The sequence below is a fragment of the Carcharhinus amblyrhynchos genome, chromosome 6 (genome assembly GCF_965287045.1).
Source record: "Carcharhinus amblyrhynchos chromosome 6, sCarAmb.v2.hapA, whole genome shotgun sequence".
NCBI classification, from domain to species: Eukaryota; Metazoa; Chordata; class Chondrichthyes; order Carcharhiniformes; family Carcharhinidae; genus Carcharhinus; species Carcharhinus amblyrhynchos.
Genome location: NC_137329.1, coordinates 26,901,245 through 26,924,002, shown reverse-complemented (window position 1 = coordinate 26,924,002; position 22,758 = coordinate 26,901,245). Strand labels below are relative to the sequence as shown.

The following is a 22,758-nucleotide window of genomic DNA, read 5'->3' as shown; positions in this document are numbered from 1 at the left end:
CAACCCTTTCAACTTCAGAATCAACCTGGCGAATCTCCTCTGCACCCCCTCCAGTGCCAGTATATCCTTCTCCAAATAAGGAGAACAAAACTGTACACAGTACTCCAGGTGTGGCCTCACCAGCACCTTATACAACATTGTTTTTAAACTCCATCCCTCTAGCAATGAAAGATGAAATTCTGTTTGCCACCTTAATTACCTGCTGCACCTGCAAACCAACTCCTTGTGATTCTTGCACAAGGACACCCAGGTCCCTCTGCATAACAGCATGCTGCATTTTTTTTACCATTTAAATAATAGTCCATATTGCTGTTATTCCTACCAAAAATGGATGAGATCTCATTTATCAAAATTGTACTCCATCTGCCAGACCCTCACCTTCTCTTAGATTATCTATATCCCTTTGCAGACTTTCAGCAGCCTCTGCATACTTTGCTCTACCACTCATCTTAGTGTCATTTGCGAATTTTGCCACACTACACTTGCTCTCCAATTCCAAATCATCTATGTAAATTGTAAACAATTGCAGTCCCAACACTGACCGCAATTGGCATACCAATTGAGGCACACCACTAACCACTGATTGCCAAGCAGAAAAACACACATTTACCCCCACTGTTTGCTTTGTTAGTTAACCAATCCTTTATCCATGCTAATACATTACCCGTAATACTGTGCACCTTTTATCTATGCAGCAGTCTTTGGTGTGGCACGTTGTCAAATGCATTCTGGGAATCCAGATACACCACGTCCACAGGTTCCCCATTGGCCACTGCACATGTAGCGTTTTCAAAGAATTCCACCAAATTAGTCAAACATGATCTTCCCTTCATGAACCTATACTGCGTCGTACCCAATGGGACAATTTATATCCAGATTCTTGCTATTTCTTCCTTGATAACTTCTGTAGTAGGGAAGATACTTGAATTTAAGCTAACTGGTCTATAGGTACCACCTTTTGTCTACCTCTTTTTTTTTTAAAGTGGTGTCACATTTACTGTTTTCCTACCTGCGGGAACCACTCCAGATCCAGCGAATTTTGGTAAATTACTAGTGCATTTGCTATTTCCCCTGCCATCTCTTATTACCCTGGGATGCATTCCATCAGGGCCAGGAGACTTGTCTATCTTTAGCCACATTAGCTTGCCCAACACTACCTCTTTTTTCATAGTTTCTAGATTCTCACCTACCATTAGCCTTCCTGTCATCAATTTTTGGCATGTTATTTGTGTTCCACAGTGAAGAACTACACAAAATACCTGTTCAATGCCTCAGCCATTTTCTCATTTTCCAATTATTACATCTCCCTTCTCATCTTCTAAAGAACCAATGTTTACTTTGCCACTTTTTCATTTTATATATTTGTAGAAATCTTTGCTATCTGTTTTTATATTGTCAATTTACACTCATAATCCATCTTACTTTGTTTATAGCTTTTTTCATGGCTTTCTGTTGATCTTTAAAGATTTCCCAATCCTCGAGTTTCCCACTAATCTTTACCACTTTGTATGCATTTTCTTTCAATTTGATATCCTCCTTTATGTTCTTGAATATCCATGGCTGATTATCTCTCTCTACAGTCTTTCCTCATCACTGATGTATACAAGAGGCAACAATGCTAACCACTGTGCCACCCATCATAGTATACTGCTGAAGCCCTTGCCCGTGCCTTTGCCAACTCTAGACTTGACTATTCCAATACACTTTTCTAGCTAACCTCCCACATTCAGCCGAATCTCAGCTGCCACTATTGTAACCCTCCCTATTCATGTATCTCTCAGTCCCATCACCCCTGTCCTCACTGATCTACATTGAGCTTTGCCAAACAGCAGCCAATTTTACAAATTTCTCCATTGCCTTATCTCTCTAATCTCCTCCAGCTCCACAATCCTCTGAGCTATCTGCACTCCAATAATTCCAGCCTCTTAACCCCAATTTTAATCACTCCTCCTCTGGTGGCCGTGCCTTCAGCTGCCTCGGCCCTGACCTCTGAAATTCATTTCCTAAACTCCTCCTGTTCTAATATCTCCTTCCGTTCCTCTGAGCTTGGTCAGTGTTTGGAATGTTGTGATAAAGTTAAAGACACTGTAAAACCAAATTCCTGGTGATGGGATTAGTTGCTACAAAATCATAGCCTCAATTTCAGACCCTCAGTGACCTCATGAATCACGCCATGAATGCATCTGTACCACATTTATTGTGAGAAAATTCTGTTTATCCTCAAACAAGTATGTCACAGTGTCAGTCTTGGCTTTGTGTCACAGGTCATTTAAAGTCCCACTCTAAAGACTTGAGCACAAAATCTGGACTGACAGTGCAGCACTGTCAGGGATGGGGGAGGAGCGCTGAGGGAGCGCCGCACCGTCAGGTGGGGGAGTAGCACTGAGGGAGTGTTGTGCCTTAGAGCGGGAGTAGTGCTGAGGGAGCACTATCGTAGGGATGGAAGAGGTACTGAGGGAGTGCTGTGCTGTTGGGGAGGGTGGGGGAAACAGGTGGGCGGTGGAGAGCAGTGAAGGAGCGTTGCACTATTGGAAGCACTACTGCTGGAAGAGTACATGAGTACTGTTGTTCGTGGGGGCAGTACTGAGGGAGTGCTGCACAATTGGGGATGGGGGAAGTATAAGGGAGTGCTGCATTGTCAGGAGGTGGGGGAGGGTGGTGTTGGGGGTGGTGGGTGACAGCACTGAGCATGTGCTGCATTTTTGGGTGTGGAGCAGCACTGAGGGAGTGAATAAGATTGAGGCACTGGAGCCAGTGTGGAGTCTTGCTGCCCATTGTCATCTGTGGGAGTTTAAATTAGTTGCCATATAACATTAACATAGAGGGATCTGGGCATGCAGATCAGCAGTTCCCTAAGGGGCAACACAGGTGGCCAAGGTGATTAAGAAAGCACATAGCATGCTTGCCTTCATTGTCTGGGGCATTGCATAGAAGAGTTGGGAAATCATGTTGCAGCTATATAAAACCTTGGTTAGATTACGTTTGGAGTATTTGTGTGCAGTTCTGGTCACCACAGTACCAGAAAGACATGGTAGCTTTGGAGAGAGTGCAGAAACGTTTAACCAGGATGTTGCCGTGTCTTGAGGGTGCTGGTTATGAGGAGAGGTTAAATGAACTAGAATTGTTTTTGCTGGAAAGATAGGCTGATGGGAGACCTGATAAAGATATTTAAAATTGAGGGGCATAGACAGAGTGGATAGTCAGAGGCTTTTTCCAAGGGTGGAAGTGTCAATTACAAGGGGGCACAGGTTGAAGGTGAGAGGGGGAAAGTTTAAGGAAGATGTGTGGAGGAAGTTTTTCAGAGTGGTGGGTGCCTGGAATGTGCTGCCAGAGACACATTAACAATATTTAAGAGGCATCTGGATAGATACATGAATAGGGAGGAAATAGAGGGATATGGACAGAGTAAGGGCAGAAGGTTTTTTTCAGTTAGGGCATCATGAAACTAAACTAGCAGGTATGGCTTCAAAATAAGAACCAAGTTGAAGAGGAACTTCACCCAAATGGCTATGAACCTATGGAATTCCCTGCCCAGTGAAGCAGTTGAGGCTTCCTCATTGAATGTTTTCAAAGCAATGATAAATTTTTAAACAATGAAGAAGTTGAGGTTTATGGTGAGTGGGTGGGTAAGTGGAGCTGAGTCCATGAAATGATCAGCCATGATCTTGAATGGTGGAGCAGGGTTGAGGGGCCAGATGGCCTACTCCAGCTCCTCGTTCTTATGTCCTCATTATCAGCACAGGCTTGGAGGATCAAAGGGCCTGTTCCTGTGCTGTACCTTCTTTTATGACCTGAAATAGTCTTCAGCAACTGCATTACTTCCAAGTGGTTTGGAGCACTCTGTGGACTTGGAAAGTGCTTGCTAAGTAAGAGGTCTTGTCACCTGTAATCAATGAACATACAAAAAGTCACCACATGATGGAGCATCAGAGCAGAGTGAATACTGTAGTTAGATGATAAAGAATCTGAGAATCCTGAGCATCAGGGCCATTCAACCTGGCTCTGTAATGGCTCTTTGTCAGTATAGTTCAGTTAGCCCATACTGTACTCTTTCTACACAACCCTGTGAACTTTTCCATTTCAAGTTTTTATCCAATTTTCTTTCTGAAGATTAAATTGAACGTTAATTAAATGAATTAAATGTTGTATATGCCTTCCAGTGCAATATTGAGGGAGTATTGCACAGTCAGATGCTATCTTTCAGATGATACATTGAACTCAGCTGGATGTTTAAGAACTCCCATGACACGATTTCCAAAAGAGAGGAAGTTTTCCCTGATATCTTGGCCAATCAACATCTCAGAAAAACACACCACCTGGTCATGGTCACATTGCTGTTTGTGGGAGCCTGTTGTGCAAACTGCCTGCTGAGTTCCTTGCAGTTTGAAGTGTAGTCACTGTTAAGTGCTTTGACTTGTCCAGTGCTCATGAGAGGTGCTTTCTAAATGCAGGTCCTTCTTGTATTGACATGCATCAGCTGCCCTTTCAGACAGTGAGTCTCAACAGTCCATGTGTATTTTTTAAAATTCTCCTCCTGACCCCCTCTGGTTCTTTTGTCAATGATTTTAAATCTGTGCCCCCCTCGTTACTGACCCTTATGCCACTATCAGATACTTCAGGTTATCCACTTTGGCAGGAATGATAGGAGGGATTACTATTTAAAGGGCAAAAAGCTGCAGCATGCTACAGTGCAAAGGGACCTGGGGGTCCTTGTGCATGAGTTGCAAAAACCCAGTCTGCAGGTGATCAGGAAGGCAAATGGGATGCTGGCCTTTATAGCGAGGGGGATAGAATATAAAAGCAGGGAGGTCTCTTGCTGCAGCTGTACAGGGCACTGGTGAGGCCGTAGCTGGAGTACTGTGCAGTTTTGGTCGCCGCACTTGCGCAAGGATATTTTGGCCTTGGAAGGAGTGTGGAGGAGGTTCACTAGGCTGATGCCAGAGATGAGGGAGTTGAACTATGAAGAGAGGCTGAATAGACTGGGTTTGTACTCATTGGAGTTTAGAAGGATGAGGGGGGATCTTAGAGACGTATAAGATAATGAAGGGGATGGATAGGGTAGAGGTAGAGAAATTATTCCCGCTCAAAGGACAGCAGGACTAGAGGGCACAGCCTCAAGATAGGGGGGGTGGGGGGGGAGCAGTTTAGAACGGAGTTGAGGAGGAACAACTTCACTCAAAGGGTGGTGAATCTCTGGAATTCGCTGCCCATTGAAGTGGTGGAGGCTACCTCACTAAATATATTTAAGACACGGGTAGATAGGTTTTTGGTAGGCAAGGGAATTAAGGGTTATGGGGAGAAAGTGGAACTGATCCACTTCAGATCAGCCATGATCTTATTGAATGGCGGGGCAGGCTCGAAGGGCTAGATGGCCTACTCCTGCTCCTATTTCTTAAGTTCTCCTGATCTACTGTTATTGAAAACTTAACTTTGGTAATCCTATGGCCTATATCAGTGGTTCCCAACCTTTTCAGTGACATGGTGCACTTCAGTGAGACAAACGGTTCCACCATAAGCCTGTGTTTATTCAGCTGAATTGAATGCTCACCAATGGCTCACAATGTAGTAGTAAATCTAGGCAACGGCCTAGTGGTATTATCACTAAGTGTTTCTGGATTAATAGTCTAATGTTCTGGGGACCCGGGTTTGAATCCTGTCATGGCAGATGGTGGAATTCGAATGAAATAAAATTATCTGGAATTAAGAATCTACTGATGACCATGAAACTATAGTCAGAAAATCATCATCTGGTTCACTAACTTCCTTTAGGGAAGGAATTCTGCCATTCTTACCTTATCTGGTTTATATGTGACTCTAGAGGCACAGCAATGTGATTTGACTATCAACTGCCTTCTGAATAAGGGAACTAGGGATGGGCAATAAATGTTGGCCTGCCAGCAATGCCCATGTCCCATGAAAGAATTTTTTAAAAATCGACAATCATGTACAAGGGATACAGTGATTCAGTGTCCAGTCTCCATAAAGATAGAACATTAGTGCCTGCTACATTTTTGGGTTCCACAATGGATGTTTGATGATTTCAGGCAATTTGGGAAGGAGGTTTCACAACCAGCAACAAATGTCAAATTATATTTATATATAGTTTTGAAAATGCTCGCCTTAAATTGAGACTAATTGAGTCAAGCAAGGCCACGATTGGTGGGAAAGAAAATATTACAAGCCGTGACTTGCAAATTATTTGACAGTGTTATATTCAAAAATAAGAATGAGGAAAATGATTCTGATAGATCTGAAAATTGACCTAAACTGTTCGGTGATTTTTTTTTAAAAATTGCTGCAATCTACGCTGGTCCGATAGGAAGCAAACAGCAAGTGATTTCCAGCAAACTTGCTCACCGCAAACTAACAATCTGACATTAGAATTTGGAGAAGCACTCTGCCTTTCTGCTGGAATATTACAAGGTTGCAATTTAATTAATTAGTTACAACTAGTGGCCTATTTAAACCTAAAAATAGATGTCAATGCCTCTAAGGCTGCTCACTATGCTTTTATTTTCTGTTGTTCACTCTTGACTAGTCTAGTCGGAACTAGTGTCCAGACGAGCTGCACGATATCTTTACAATCAACGTTTACGAATCTGCATGCCAGTGACCTTGTAGTTATATCTGCCAAATGTGAATTGTTATAAAGAGTTTTACAATAAAAGTTGCTTTGTATGTGACTTTAACTAAGGAAAAGCTTTTTGGAAATACCTGAAACAATGGTTGGTGGATATAAATTACATGCACCATGAAGAATTCATAAGAATACCACCAATAAAGACAAGTTCAACACAAGTCAATAATATAAATTGGACGGGGGGTGCAGGTTGATGGGGCGATGTAAACTGAGTGAGGATCTAAACATGCAGAAACGGGTGGACAATAATCCTGATGTTTCTTATTCATTTGTGGGACATAGGTGTCACTAAAACAGAGTACAGCGTAGTTACCCATTTGAGGCCGAATCTGTCACCACTACCTCAATTTAGTTTCTCACATTCCTGAGGGATTCCAGGGGATACTATAGGGAGTGCCTGAGATGGGGAAGGAGGGAGGGCAACACTGACGTATTGCCACCAGAGAACCACAGTTCCCAGCTGGCTTTCAATCTGTGATTTGAATTTGGGAGTGGAAGCACATTCCCCACATTTTGCAGTGGCTGTAAGGAACGTGAGAAATTAAATTGAGGCAGTGGTGACACATTTGCCCTTAAATGGGTGACTACGCTGTACTCTGTTTTAGCCACAGAATTCAAAGTATCAGTAAAAAGCTTGTGATAGCTTCCTGTTCTTAGCATAATACATTTTTGGAAGTCCTAGTATGTCACTATTAGCACTGACTTCTTTGCCAGAAGATTGTGCATGTTTTGAATTCCTTTGGGGTTAATGGATCTCATCAAACTCTACACTGCGATTATTAAGCATAATTTGGTTTAGTTGCCATTAAACCTGTACAAGTTATCGAGTTCAGCAACTATGCTATTTTTCTGAAATTTTCCAGAAAATATGAAACAATGCAACTTATCTGAAGTCAAATTTATCAACAGGGAATTTTAGAATTGGTTATTGCTCGGCTTGCCATACCAATTCTTAAATATAGAATACCTACAGTATCGAAGAGGCCATTCAGCCTATTGAATCAGCACCAATTCTCTGACAGAGTAGCTTACCCAGGCCCTATTTCCCCCTAACCCCACGCATTTTCCATGGCCGAACACCTAACCTACCCATGTTGGGACAACTTAGCATAGTCAATCCATTTAACCTGCACAGCTTGGGAGGAAACACAGACAATGGGAGAATGTGCAAATTCCACACGGACACCCTAGATCAGAATTGAACTCAGGTCCCTTGCGCTGTGAGGCAGCAGTGCTAACCATTGTGCTATCGTGCTGCCCTATCATTGGTTATAAGTGCAGAAAAGTAAATCACAGACAGAATGGTCAGCTTATGTCTCAGTCAATTCAAGACATTGAGGTATGTCCCATCTCTTAAATCTTGAGAGAGCCATCCTGATTCACGAGCAATCCTTTAACATTCAGTTCACACAACTTCATCTTGACAGTTGTACCTTTTAATATTATCAATGTTATTGTCTTTTTATATTTCCCAAGACAAAAGATTACGGGCTTAATCTTATGGAAACGACAGGATCTTGGCTGCTCTGCATTGCATTTATTCAGGAAGGCCCACTGCCCATTACTGCTGTCTGATAAGTCGGAGCTCTGAGCCATGGCCACAGTATAATTGCACCATTTCTTGCGGCATACTGGTTGGGAGCCACCTGCCTGTATCATTGATTGAGGTGGAGCTGAGTTTGATTTATAACGTCACCCAGCACACTTCATTGTGAGAGGTCACTTCCTGATTTTGTCTGTTAATTTTTATGGGATGGCAAGGCAGCATTTGTGGCCCATTCCAATTACTCTTGAACTCAGGGCAGTTCAGAGTCATCCACATTGCTGTGGGCCTAGAGTCACATGTAGGCCTGACTGGGTAAAGATGGCAGATTTCCTTCCCTAAAGGACATTAGTGAGCCAGATTTTTTTTACAATAATTGATGGTGGTTTCATAGTCATAAATCTAGAATATAAAGCTATTCTCCATAATTAAGTATACAAGATCCTGAATATTCTTTACAAGTGAATTTGGGAAAGATGTTTCTGCCACTCTGCACTGTCAGAGTGGCAGTACTGAGGGAATGCTGTACTGTTAGAGGCAATACTGCTTGTGGGATCTTGCTGTGTGCAGATTGGCTGCTTCATTCGCTACTTGCCGCAGTGACTACAAGTCGAAAGTGAGTGCATACAAACATATGAAATAGGACTAGGCCTGTCGGTCCCTTGCGCCTGTTCCACCATTCTATAAGATGATAGAGATCTGTTTGTGTTTGGAGTTTTATATTTCCATCTCTCTTTCTCCCTTCCAACCCAAGGGAATCAATCCACCTCTGCCTTAAAAATATTCAATGGCCTCATTTTGAGGCAGATTCCAAAGCCTTACAATCATCTGAGACAAAATTCCTCCTCATCTGTCCTTTAAGGTCTAATTTTAAATCTGTATCCCCTAATTCTGGACTCACCCACAACAGGAAACATCTTTCCCAAATTCACTTGTAAAGAATATTCAGGATCTTGTACACTTCAATCAAGTCACCTCTCACTCTTCTAAACTCCTTTTGGAAAGGCTCATGCCACCTTGAATATACTTACATGCTTCCGTTAATAAGGAGACCAATGCTATAAACAATATTCAGGATGTGACATCTCCCACGCCATTCATAGCACGACATCCTTTTATGGTCAATTCCTCTTAAAAGGATAGCATTAATTTGTTTTCTTAAATTACTTGCTGCACCTGCATACTAAAATTTTGTGACTCATGCACGAGAACATCTGGATCCGTCTGGATCTGGAATTCTGCAGTTGTTCTCCATTTTAAGTAATACTCTGCTTTTGTATTCTTCCTGCCAGAGTGAACAATTTCACATTTTTCCACATACATCTGCCAGATTTTTGCCCACTCACTCAATGTATCTATATCCATCTGCAACCTACTTCCATCCATGTGACAATATACTTCCTTACTTATCTTTGTCTCATCTGCAAATTTAGCTACCATGTCTTCACTCTCCTCATAATCATCGACATAAATTGTAAAAGGTTGAGGCGGCAGCAGTGACCTGTCTAGTAGTCCACTTGTCACATCTTGCCAATCAGACAATGACCCATTTATGCATACTCTGTTTCTGCCAACCAGCCAATCTTCTATCCATGCTAATATGTTACTCTTCACCATAAGCTTTTATTTTCTGCAAAAAATCTTTGCAGCATCTTATCAAATGCTTTCTAAAAGTCCAGGTACAATACGTCTACAAGCTCCCCTTTACCTGTCCTTCAAAGTACTCTAAATTACTTGAATAAGCGCTATCAATTTGTTTAGTTTATGAATGTTATGCACATGCAGATACAGAGCCTTTAGTTTTGTCTTTTCACTACTCCAGAGTATGGTGGATGCCAAGACTGTGAGTAACTTTAAGGAAAAGATAGACAGATTTTAACTTTTGGAGCATTCTTAATTTACAGAGTTTTATTTCCCATAACATTATTTCCACCCCCTCTTAATTGGTTGTAAAGTGCTTTTGGATGTCCTGAGGTGGTGAAAAGTGCTATAGAAATATAATTCTACCTCAGCCCTGCTGACTGACAGATTGCAAACTATTTCAAGAACAGAATCCGCAATGTGGCTTGTACGATATTCTTTTTTTCCAATTAAAAATTCTTTACATCTGTTGTGGCCAATGTTTGCTTTGAACTTCACTGACTTGTAACTGCGTGTTTAGTTCACAGGAAGAATTTGAAGATTCACTCAACACACTGGTGCAGGAAGAGTGAGAGAGAGGGAGAGAGCGAATTATCGACTAGTGAAGGAAGGTGACAGCGGGGAGAGAAGTCTGAAGAATGACCAATCCTGTATAATAGAACAGTGTGAAGGGAGCCTGTATGACTTTCGTCAGCTGCCACCTGCTCCACACGGGTCTCCAGTTGTATAGAGCCATAAAATTTAAAATCACACTAAATTATTCTTACACTAGTTACCCTGTGATTCTGTGTCCCATTTCAGCATTGCTGGGAAATGTGTTCCTGCCATTAAAAAAATGTACATAAATCATTAACTATAAAATTGCAGGATCTTAAGAATATTGTTTTATACTTTGTACTTTGAGCTGATCCAATTTTGTTTTGAAAATAATGGTCTGTTTATTTCAGTGCTGGCAACATGGCTTTGTCTCTAAATGGTGGCAATGTGGATGAATGTTGTTTTATACATGATGAAACTTTTGGGTATAAATATAATCTTCATGTGTCGCAATGTTGCGTTACTTCACAAATGTGAGAGAATGCAGATATCCTTCACTGAGAAACTTGTTGTTTTTTAGGAAGTGGAGTTTTTTTTTGAGGGAATTATCCATTGGTTGCGGAAGGGGAATAGCCACTTACCTTTTGAGTGTTACTGGGATGTTTTTGTTTTTAAAATGGAAATCGCTAATGTAAATCCGTGACGTAAGTGTGTGTGTGTGTATGTGTATAGAACCCCAGTCACCCAACAGGTACCTTAGAGGAAACCTTAGAGGAAGAGAGTAGCAGCTTGGTGGAAGGTTCTCAATTTGTGACTTGAATTGGTTGTTTGGACAAAGGATAGTTTATCCCAATTTTCCCCTTTGCTTTGGCTGCACTTGTTTTAAACCCCCTTTCCATTCTCACCACCTCTTTAAAAACTATAGTCTGTTATTGGTTTCTTTTCTCACTCTTGGAGAATCCTTTCACTCTGCAGTCCTATTCCACTTCAGGCATTATTGAAGCTCCGCTGATTACCTCACATCACCGAGATTGCAAACCTTCAGTGATGCTGTTTGGGATGGGAAGAAAGCGATGCTTAATTAATATTTGACTGATCCCATTGACTGCTTTCACAGTGGACCTGCGATTGCCCATTTCCCTCTGCAGTGCTCAGGACTGTGCGAATGAAGACGATCTCTGTCAGTATTACTCCCTCGCTAAGATAATTAGTTTTAAGTGTCTCGCAGGATTAAATAGTCCAAATGACTGCACTGTCATTATACATGGGTTGTTCAGTCCCATGTTGCGCTTAAGACAGATAATTTAATTTGAATATTGTAGTGGGAATGGGGAAAAAGATTGTTTGTAGCCTGGGCATTCAAATATTAGAATGCAACAGTGAAATGTCCAAGAACACTGCTCAACTTTGATAAGATTGAAACTGGTGCTAGATTGCAAGCAGAACAAGAATAGTTAAAGTTGAGACATCAGGTTAAGAGCCACTTCACCTGCCAACGAGGTTTCTTCCTTTGACATTTCTTAATGGTCCATGCATCAGAATTCACCAGTTGATGGAGGGCTGAATTCTTCAGTGAAAACCTATAGTAAAATGACCCTCAATCCTGTCAAAACTGGGCCAGACTTGTATTGTTCTTACTGTGTTCACAAATGTGAAATAATCCTACTTTGAGCAGCAGTCCTGTGAGTCTCACTCCGAGATTTTTGGAGGGAGGGCTCATGTTGCCAACATGCTGCCAATTCTCGGTTTTATTTAACATGTATGTTTTCTGGGTGAAATAAAGATTATTTGAAAATAAATGCATCCTGTTTATTGTGAGGAGTTACAGAGCTTGGGAATCAACTGTGGGGAGAACTGGGAGTTTGAGAATAGGATGGGATGTCTTCAAGCTGCAATAGGCAACTGTGGAATTCGAATAACTAACATAATGAAAGGAACCAGAGGCACAATCGTGGTTGCTCCCCACAGTGAAATATTCTAGGTTTTGTCACTCAGTAACCTAACTTTGGTGCCCTGACCATGGGGTGCCTAGCCCCAACACACCAACCTGATCTTCAAGTCCACAATTCTTGGCCTATTAGCTCAGATGTATTATTTTAGTCTTGGATCACGTGGTCCTACGAGCTCAGTAAAAGGCATTGGTGTTAACGCTGTTGCCTGATTGGTGGATAAATTTAACGGCACCTGTCAGGAAATTCTGGGAAAAGGGTAGACTTGGAGAGAGGCCTTAAAGATTGAGGAATTAAATAGGGTACATTTGTGAAGATTTCACCATTTATTGGTGAAGAAGAAGAAGCAGGTATAAATATAGCGGTCACTAATAAATTTAATCATAAAATGAACCAGCACAGAAGGATGTCATTTGGCCCATTGAGACTGTGCTGTCTCTTTGCAAGGGCTATCCAATCATTCTCACAGCCTTTGTTCTTGTCATCATCACCCTAAAAAAATGTTTCCCTTCACGTTCTTAGAACGTAAGAACCAGGAGCAGGCTTAGGCTCCTCGAGCTCGCTTGTCTGACTTTGTCTTGGTCTCAGTTCCACTTTACTGCCTGTTCTGTATATAACCCTTCAACACGTTACTAATCTATCTCCTCAAATTTACTCAGTGTCCTGGCATCTACCACATTCTGGGGTAGAAAATTCCACAGGTTGACAACCCTTTGAGAGAAGAAATTTCTCGTCATCTCTGCTTTAAATCTGCCTTCCCTTATCCTCTTGTTCTAGATTGTCCCACAAGATGAAACATCCTCTGTGTCTACCGTGTCAATCCCCTTTAGCATCTTGTATATTTCAATTGGATCTGCTCTTTTAAACTCCAGAGAGTGTAGGTCTAAACTACTCAATTCATAGAATGCCCACAATGCAGAAGCAGGCCACTTGGCCCATCAAGTCTGCACCAACTCTCTAACATAGAACGCACCCAGACCCCATCCCCAAAACCCCACATATTTATCCCACTAATCTCCCTTACCTCCATGTCTTTGGACACTATGGGGCAATTTAGAAATGTACCTAACCTGAATATTTTTGGACTCTGGGAGGAAACCAGAGCACCCAGATGAAATCCACTCAGACTTGCTGTGGGGCAGTAGTGCTAATCACCATGCCACCTGCTGAAAATTAGCCAATGCCCTTTTGAAAGTTATTATTGAATCTGCTTCCTCTGCTCTTTCAGACATTACTTTCTGTATCACACAAACTTACTGTCAAAGAACATTCTCTTCACTCTTCCCTCTGAATTCTTTGCTAATCATCTCCTGATTCCCCAAAGACTGTCCACCTTGCTAAGGAAATTTGGCATGCCCGCTACGACTCTCTCCAACTTTTACGATGCATCATAGAAAGCATTCTTTCTGGTTGTATCATAGCTTGGTATGACTCCTGCTCTGACTAAGACCGCAAGAAACAACAAAGGGTCGTGAATGGAGCCCAGCCTATTATGGAAACCAGCCTCCTATCCATTGATGCTATCTACACTTCTCACTGCCTCAGAAAAGCAGCCACCATAATCAAGGACCCCGATCACCCCAGATATACTTTCTTCCATCAGGAAAAAGATACAAAAGTCTGAGGATACCTACCAATCGACTAAAGAACAACTTCTTCCCTGCTGCCATCAGACTTTTGAATGGACCTATCTCACATTAAGGTGATCTTTCTCTACACTCTAGCTATGACTGTAACATTACATTCTGCAATCTCTTCTCTTTGTATAGTGCACAAGAAACAAAACTTTTCATTCTATACTAATACATATGACAATAAATCAAATCAAAATCATCTACAAGCACAAGTCAGGAGTGTAATGGAATAGTCTCCACTTGCCTGGATGAGCGCAGCTCCAACACTCAAAAAGCTCAACACCACCCAAGACAAAGCAGCCCACTTGATTACCACCCCTTCCACAAACATTGAATCCCTCCACCACCCAATGCACAGAAGCAGCAGTGTGTACCATCCACAAGGTACCCTGCAGGAACTCACCAAGGCTCCTTAGACACCACTTTCCAGACCATAGCCATTACCATCTAGAAGGACAATGGCAGCAGATACATGGGCACACCATCACCTGCAAGTTCCTCTCCAAGGCAGGCACCATCCTGACTTGGAAATATATCACCATTTCTTCATTGTCGCTGGATCAAAATCTACTAACAGTACTGTGGGTGCACCTACATCACAATGTTAGAGATGATCAAAAACTCTAAGTTATGTTAAGCAATTAACCCCAGTGTTTGCTGATTTTGGCAGAAGGGTGAGCACAAGGGTCTGATTCAGTTGACCCACTGGGAAACTTTCATTTAAAGCAAACTTTATTTTTAACAACACAGTTAAAATATAACAAAAAGAATTAGCATAACTTTTACCAATTGGAAATACTTAAACACGACAAGGTATAATTCTTTACAATTAGCAATCTCTATAGTTCCAATGTAAACAGTATCCTCATGGACAAATCCCTCCAAGAATCAGCACAAATCAATATGTTCATATGGGTGCTGTGTTTTTAGCTTTAACCCCCTGGACAGATACAGAAAAATATCTGCCTTCTGACTCCCATGCAGCAGTTTTCAGAGACAGATTTACCTTCAAACATCAGAATCTCAGAGAAAGAGACTTATTTCCCCGCAGATTCCAGTCTCTAAATCTAGAGAGTGACAGAGAGAGTGACTGTTCTCTAAAATTTCCAAGCAATATCTGAGCTTGATTTCTCTGTGTAAACCTGGCTCCACCCATGATTTTACTGTCAATCAAACTACTGTGCAAAACCCCAGGGGAACACATTAAAATAACAGAACAGCCTTAGTCCAGATTTTTAAAGAAACTTTTTGACAATTTGGAGTAATTATGCTGCTACAGTGACAACAGGGCTGCTGGCTGCAAACTAAATGACACTGATAATAAAATAAACAGATCCTGCACAAGAAACATTTATTATAGAACATAGGACACTACAGCACAAACAGGCCCTTCAGCCCACAAGTTGCACCGATCATATCCATACCTACCAAGCCATAGAACTATCTGTAACTCCCAATCCCATTAAATCCCATATACTCATCCAGAAGTCTTTTAAAAGACCCCAGCGAAAGACCCCTTATATTCCTTTAAGGCACAGTAATGTCGCAACATGGACTGCAGCAGTTCAAGAGGCAGCTCACTGCCATCTTCTCAAGGGCAATTAGAGATGGGCAATAACTGCTGCCTAACCAGCGACAACCACATCCCATAAGTTAGTTTTTAGGAATTACCTTTAAATCTGTGTCCTCTGGTTACAGAGGATTTTATGGCCTCGTTTGCCCTGAAACCTTAACTTCCCGCCCAAGATCAACAAACCTTCCCATGGTCCTCCCCTTGCTCGCTCTGATTCCTGTGGCAGGCAGGATGGTAAAATTCTGACCTTTGTGTTAAGACACAATCTCATTATGTTAAGATGAGCTGAAGGCATGGATTGACACGTGGAAATATGACATTATAGCTATTAGTGAAACTTGACTACAGGAGGGGTAGGACTGGCAGCTCAGTGTTCCAGGGTTCCAATGTTTCAGGCGTGATAGAGGCAGAGGGATAAAAGATGGGGCGGGGGGGAGGTGGCATTGTTGGTCAGGGAAAATGTTACAGCGGCACTCTGGCAGGATAGATTAGGGAGCGTGTCTACAGAGGCCCTATGGGTGGAGCTGAGAAACAGGAAAGGTATGACCACATTAATGGGGTTACATTATTGATCACCCAATGGTCAGCGAGAATTGGAGGAGCAAATCAGCAGAGAGATAGCTGACAACTGCAAGAAACAGAAAGTTGTGATAGTAGGGGACTTGCATACTGTTAAAGGTTTAGGCGGGGTAGAGTTTGTAAAATGTGTTCAGGAGAATTTTTTACTTCAGTGTATAGAGGTGCCAACTAGCAAGGATGTGATATTGGACCTCCTATTGGGAAATGAGTCGGGCAGGTGATGAAAATGAGTGTGAGGGAACACTTTGGATCCAGTGATCATAATGCCATTAATTTCAATCTGATCATGAATAAGGATAGATCTGGTCCTCGGGTTGAAGTTCTGAACTGGAAAGAGGCCAAATTTGATGAAATGAGAAGGGATCTTGGAAGTGTGGATTGGCACAAGCTGTTCTCTGGTAAGGATGTAAATGGAAAGTGGAAGGCCTTCCAAGGAGAAATTTTGAGAGTGCAGAGTTTGTATGTTCCTGTCAGAATTAAAGGCAAAGTAAATAGGGATAAGGAACCTTGGTTCTGGAGGGAGACTGTAACACTAATTAAGAGGAAGAGAGAGTTGTATGTAATGTACAGGCACAAAGAAACAGATCAGATACTCGAGGAGTATAAAAAGTGCAAGAAGCTACTTAGGGCGGAAATCAGGAGGGCTAAAAGAAAACATGAGGTTGCTTTGGCAGACAGAGTGAAGGAAAATCCAAAGAGCTTCTATAGGTATGTTAGGAGCAAAAGGATAGTGAGGGACAAAATTGGTCCTCTTGAAGACCAGAGTGGTAAACGTATATAGAACCAAAAGAGATGGGAGAGATACTAAATGTATTTTTTTGCATCTGTATTTACTGAGGAAACAGGAATGGGGTCTACAGAAATAGGGCAATCAGGTAGGGAGGTCATGGAAACTTTACAGATTAAAGAGGAGGAGGTTCTGGCTGTCTTGAGGCAAATCAGAGTGGGTAAATCCCCAGGATCGGACAGGGTTTTCCCACGGACCTTGATGGAGGCTAGTGTTGAACTTGCAGGGGCCCTGGCAGACATATTTAAAATGTCAGTATTCATGGGGGAGGTGTCAGATGATTGAAGGGTGGCTCATGTTGTTCCGTTGTTTTAAAAAGGTTCCAAAAGAAATCCGGGAAATTATAGGCCGGTAAGTTTGATGTTGGTGGTGGGCAAGTTATTGGAAGATGGGAATAGGGATAGGATCTACAAATATTTGGATAGACAGGGATTATTAGGGAGAGTCAACATGGCTTTGTGCGTGGTAGGTAATGTTTAACCAATCTATTAGAGTTTTTCAAGGAGGTTACCAGGAAAGTCGATAAAGGGAAGGCAGTGGATGTTGTCTACCTGGATTTCAGCAAGGCCTTTGATAAGGTCCCTCATGGGAGGTTAGTTAGGAAGGTTCAGTTGCTAGGTATAGATGGGGAGGTAGTAAATCGGATTAGACACTGGCTCAATAGAAGAAGCCAGAGAGTGGTTGTGGAGGATTGCTTCTCTGAGTGGAGGCCTGTGACTATTGGTGTGCCGCAGGGATTGGTGTTGGGTCCATTGTTGTTTGTCATCTATGTCAATGATCTGGATGATAATGTGGTAAATTGGATCAACAAATTTGCTGATGATACAAAGATTGGAAGTGTAGTGGACAGTGAGGAAGGTTTTCAAAGCTTGCAGAGGGATTTGGACCAACTAGAAAAATGGGCTGAAAAATGGCAAATGGAATTTAACATAGACAAGTGCGAGCTATTGCACTTTGGAAGGACAAACCAAAGTAGAACATACAGGGTAAATGGTAGGACTCTGAAGAGTGCAGTTGAACAGAGGGATCTGGCAATACAGGTACAGAATTCCCTAAAAGTGGTGTCACAGGTGGATAGGGTCATAAGAACATAAGAACATAAGAAATAGGAGCAGGAGTAGGCCATCTAGCCCTTCGAGCCTGCCCCGCCATTCAATAAGATCATGGCTGATCTGTCGTGGCTCAGTTCCACTTTCCCGCCCTCTCCCCATAACCCTTAATCCCTTCTCTTATCAAAAACCCATCAACCCGCTTCTTAAAAATATTTAGCGAGGCAGCCTCCACCACTTCAACGGGCAGAGAATTCCAGAGATTCACCACCCTTTGAGTGAAGAAGTTCCTCCTCAACTCCGTTCTAAACCGCCTCCCCTTTATCTTGAGGCTGTGCCCCCTAGTCCTACTGTCTTTTTTGAGCGGGAAGAGTCTCTCCACCTCTATCCTATCCATCCCATTCATCATCTTATACGTCTCAATGAGATCTCCCCTCATTCTTCTAAACTCTAACGAGTACAAGCCTAGTTTATTCAGCCTCTCCTCATAGCTCAATCCCCTCAACTCCGGTATCAGCCTAGTAAACCTCCTCTGCACTCCCTCCAGGGCCAAAATATCCTTGCGCAGGTGCGGCGCCCAAAACTGCACACAGTACTCCAGCTGCGGCCTCACCAATGCCCTATACAGCTGCAGCAAGACCTCCCTACTTTTATATTCAATCCCCCTTGCTGTGAAGGCCAGCATCCCATTCGCCTTCCTGACCACCTGCTGCACCTGCAAGCTGGGTTTTTGCGACTCATGCACAAGGACCCCGAGGTCCCTCTGCACCGTCGCCTGCTGCAGTTTTTCGCCACGTAAGTAATAGTCCTTCCTACCATTCTTCCTACCAAAGTGGACCACCTCACACTTGCCAACATTAAATTCCATTTGCCATTTCCTGGCCCATTCGCCCAGCCTATCTAGATCCTTCTGCAGACTCTCCACACCCTCCGCACAATTTGCCGTTCCCCCAATCTTGGTGTCATCAGCAAATTTCGACACCCTGCACTCGGTTCCCTCCTCCAGATCATCTATATAAATGGTAAATAGCTGAGGCCCCAGCACCGACCCCTGGGGCACCCCACTAGTCACCATCCGCCAATCCGAATAGCACCCATTGACCCCCACTCTCTGCCTCCTATTTGACAACCAATCCTCTATCCACGCTAACACCCTACCCCCAACTCCATGTCCCCTGACCTTTTGCAATAACCTCTTGTGAGGTACCTTGTCAAACGCCTTCTGAAAATCCAGAAAGACCACATCCACCGGCTCTCCTCTATCCACTGCCCTAGACACATCCTCATAGAACTCCAGTAAATTTGTCAGACACGACTTCCCTTTAATGAAACCGTGTTGCGTCCGCCCTATCAAGCAATTCCCTTCAAGATGCCTCGCAATTTCCTGCTTAATGATGGATTCTAACATTTTACCTACCACAGACGTTAAACTAACCGGCCTATAATTCCCCGCCTTTTGCCTGGCACCCTTCTTAAACAACGGCGTAACATTAGCCGTTTTCCAATCTTCCGGCACTTCCCCAGAATCCAGCGACGTCTGGAAAATAACCACCAAGGCATCCACTATCACCTCCGCCATTTCTTTCAGAACCCTCGGATGCATTCCATCCGGTCCTGGGGACTTGTCCACAATCAGCCCCTCCAGTCTGTCGAGCACCACCTCTCTAGTAACAGTAATGTCATTAAGACCCTCCATTCCTACCACCTTTCCATCGCTAACACCCGGCAAATTATTCACGTCCTCCTCCGTGAAGACAGAAACAAAAAAGTTATTCAAGACCTTAGCCATATCCCCATCCCCTACCACTAGCTCCCCTTTCTCATCCTCTAAAGGACCAACGTTCACCCTAGCCAGCCTCTTCCTTTTTATATATTTATAAAAACTCTTGCTATCCTTTTTTATATTAAGTGCTAGCCCAGCCTCATAGCTTCTCCTACCCTCCTTTATCAACTTCTTTGTCAATCTTTGTTGACATTTAAACCTTTCCCAATCCTCTTCTCGCCCACTGCTCTTAGCTACTCTAAATTCCTCCGCTTTTAATTTAACACTTTCCTTCACCTCCTTCGTTATCCACGGCTTATTACCTCTCTTCCTACTGTCCTTTTTAACCATCGGAATAAATTTCTGCTGAGCACCAAGAAAGATCTCCTTAAAGATCCTCCACTGGGTCGTAAAGAGAGCCTTTATAAATTGGAGTATTGGGTATAAAAGTTGGAGTGTAATGGTAAGGTTGTATAAGGCATTGGTGAGGCCAAATTTAGAGTATTGTGTACAGTTTTGGTCACCTAGTTACAGGAAGGGTGTAAATAAGGTTGAAAGAGTGCAGAGAAGGTTCACAAGGATGTTGCCGGGATTGAGAAACTGAGTCACAGAGAGAGATTGAATAGGTTAGGACTTTATTCCCTGGAGTGTAGAAGAATGAGAGGAGATTTGATAGAGGTGTATAAGATTTTGATGGGTATAGATAGAGTGAATGCAAGCAGGCTTTTTCCACTGAGGCTAGGGGAGAAAAAAACCAGAGAACATGGGTTAAGGGTGAAAGGAGAAAAGTTTAAAGGGAATATTAGGGGGGATTCTTCATGCAGAGAGTGGTGGGAGTGTGGAATGAGCTGCCGGGCAAAGTGGTAAATGCAGGGACACTTTTAACATTTAAGAAAAACTTGGACGAGTTCATGGATGAGAGGATTGTGGAGGGATATGGTCCAAATGCAGGTCAGTATGACTAGGCAAAAAATGGTTCAGCACAGACAAGAAGGGCCAAAAGGCCTGTTTCTGAGCTGTAATTTTCTATGGCTCTACATCCACAGGGCCCTGAAGCATATTATGGGATTGTATGTCTGATCTTCAACATGCCAGATATTGGAAGATCTGGACCCTTGTGGTACTATTTTGAAGAAAAGCGAGGGGAGTTACGCCTGATATCTTGGCTGAATATTTATTGTTAATTAAATATGACAATGCTGTTTACAGGAACTTGCTGTGTCCAAATTGACTGCTATCCTTCCTACATTATGATGTTGAGTAAAAGTTAAAGATACTTCATTGGCAATAAAACACTTGGAGAATCCTCTGGCTGTGAAAGGTGCAGCGCGGTGGCACAGTGGTTAGCATGACTGCCTCACAGCCCCAGGGACCCAGGTTTGATTCCTGGCTCAGGTCACTGCGTGTGGAGTTTGCACATTCTCCCCCTGTGTATGTGGGTTTCCTCCAGATGCTCCAGTTTCCTCACATCGTCCAAAGATGTGTGGGTTAGGTTGATTGGCAGTGCTAAATTGTCCCTCAGTGTCAAGAGATTAGTAGAGTAAGTAGGGTTATGGGAATAGGGTGGTTATAGGGCTATGGTTATGGAGATAGGGCCTGGGTGGGATTATGGCCAGTGCAAACTCAATGGGCCAAATGGTCTCCTTCCGCACTGTAGGGATTCTATGAAAATGACTGTCCTTGAAACAATTTCGGAGGAGTTTCTTTGAGAGGGTGATGAGAATTTCTATCACATGGATTATTGACGTATTCAAGAGGAGGCTGGATGCAAACCCAAGGAAGATGGGAATAGAGCGTCAATGTGGGAAGGTGGAATTCATGTGGGAGGATGATTGTGTGGCACATAAACTTTGATAGCGGTCAGCTGGGCTGAATACCTTTCTCCTTGGAATCTTCTAGATTTTTGTTGAGCAAGAGTATTAAGGAATGTAGACGAAAGGCAGGTAAATGAAGTTAAGGTGCAGATCAGCCATGAACTGATTGAATGGTGGAACAGGCTTGAAGGGCTGAATGGCCTCCTCTTGTTCCTTGTTATGCTGCACCAATTCAAGAGTCTCTTTACACCAAAAGGGTAACTTCTGTTCACCAGTGGTGGAGAACATAAACAGTCACCAGTTGGGTAGCACAATGCATAGCCCTGCTACTTCACAGCTCCAGGGACCCGGGTTCGATTCCCGGCTTGGGTCACTGTCGGTGTGAATTCTGCACGTTCTCTCCCGGGGTTTCCTCTGGTGCTCCGGTTTCCTATCGTGGTCCAAAAGGTAAGGTACTTTGCCATGGTAAAATCTCCCTCACTGTACCCAAACAGGTGCCGGGGTTGGGACTGGGGGATTTGCAAAGTAACTTTATTGCAATGTTAATGTAAACCTACTTGTGACGATAATAAATAAACTTAAACTTTACAGAGTGGTACAGATTCCCAATGTGTACTCTGTTTCTTTCATACCGGACTGAAACAGTTGACAGGTAATGTGCTCGACAGTTATAAATAACCTGCTGGCACTCGGAGCTTCTTTATCTTGATATAATATTCCTTCTCACTCTGAGGCATTGTGGCTCTGAGATTTTATGAATTAATTTGTATGCATTCTTTTAAAAACTCCAACACAATGGTTCAAAGTATTCTGTTTTTAAATAAATCCCCCGAGTTGATGGGTTTGACATGATTGGCCAGCTTCTGGCCACCCTATCAGACAATGTTACCTGGAGGTTCAAAGCTGCGATGGCTCAATGCTTGTCCTGTCCACTAAACCACTGACACTGCACTGAGATAAACCCCTATGAAACGAGAAAGTGAACTTATATTTCTGAAGCACCTTTTTGCAGCGTTAGGATGTTACAAAGCACTTTAAGGACAATGAAGCTTGGCCCACCCAGTTTAATCCTACTTCATGTCGCAGTCTCTGATTCAACAAACTATCAAGAAAAGGATTTACCGGCTTCCTGTTCGCTGTAATATCCCACCCAGTCGGATAATCAGTCAAAGCCCTTTGTTTCAATTTCTGATATTTTCATAATTAATAAATGGAATTTTGAAAGGAATGTTTTAAAAATGTGAATCTTT

General features: G+C 42.7%; 1 protein-coding gene across 2 annotated transcripts in view; it reads left to right on the top strand.

Annotated features, from left to right (window-relative positions):
* Positions 1-12,138, top strand: part of LOC145343772 (GTPase HRas) — a 66,242-nt gene extending 54,104 nt beyond the window's left edge. For both annotated transcript variants that reach the window (XM_080190093.1, XM_080190092.1), the window contains exon 6: positions 10,345-12,138. The gene's annotated coding sequence lies outside the window, so the exon portion shown is untranslated. The remainder of the gene's footprint in view (positions 1-10,344) is intronic.
* Positions 12,139-22,758: the final 10,620 nt, after the last annotated feature.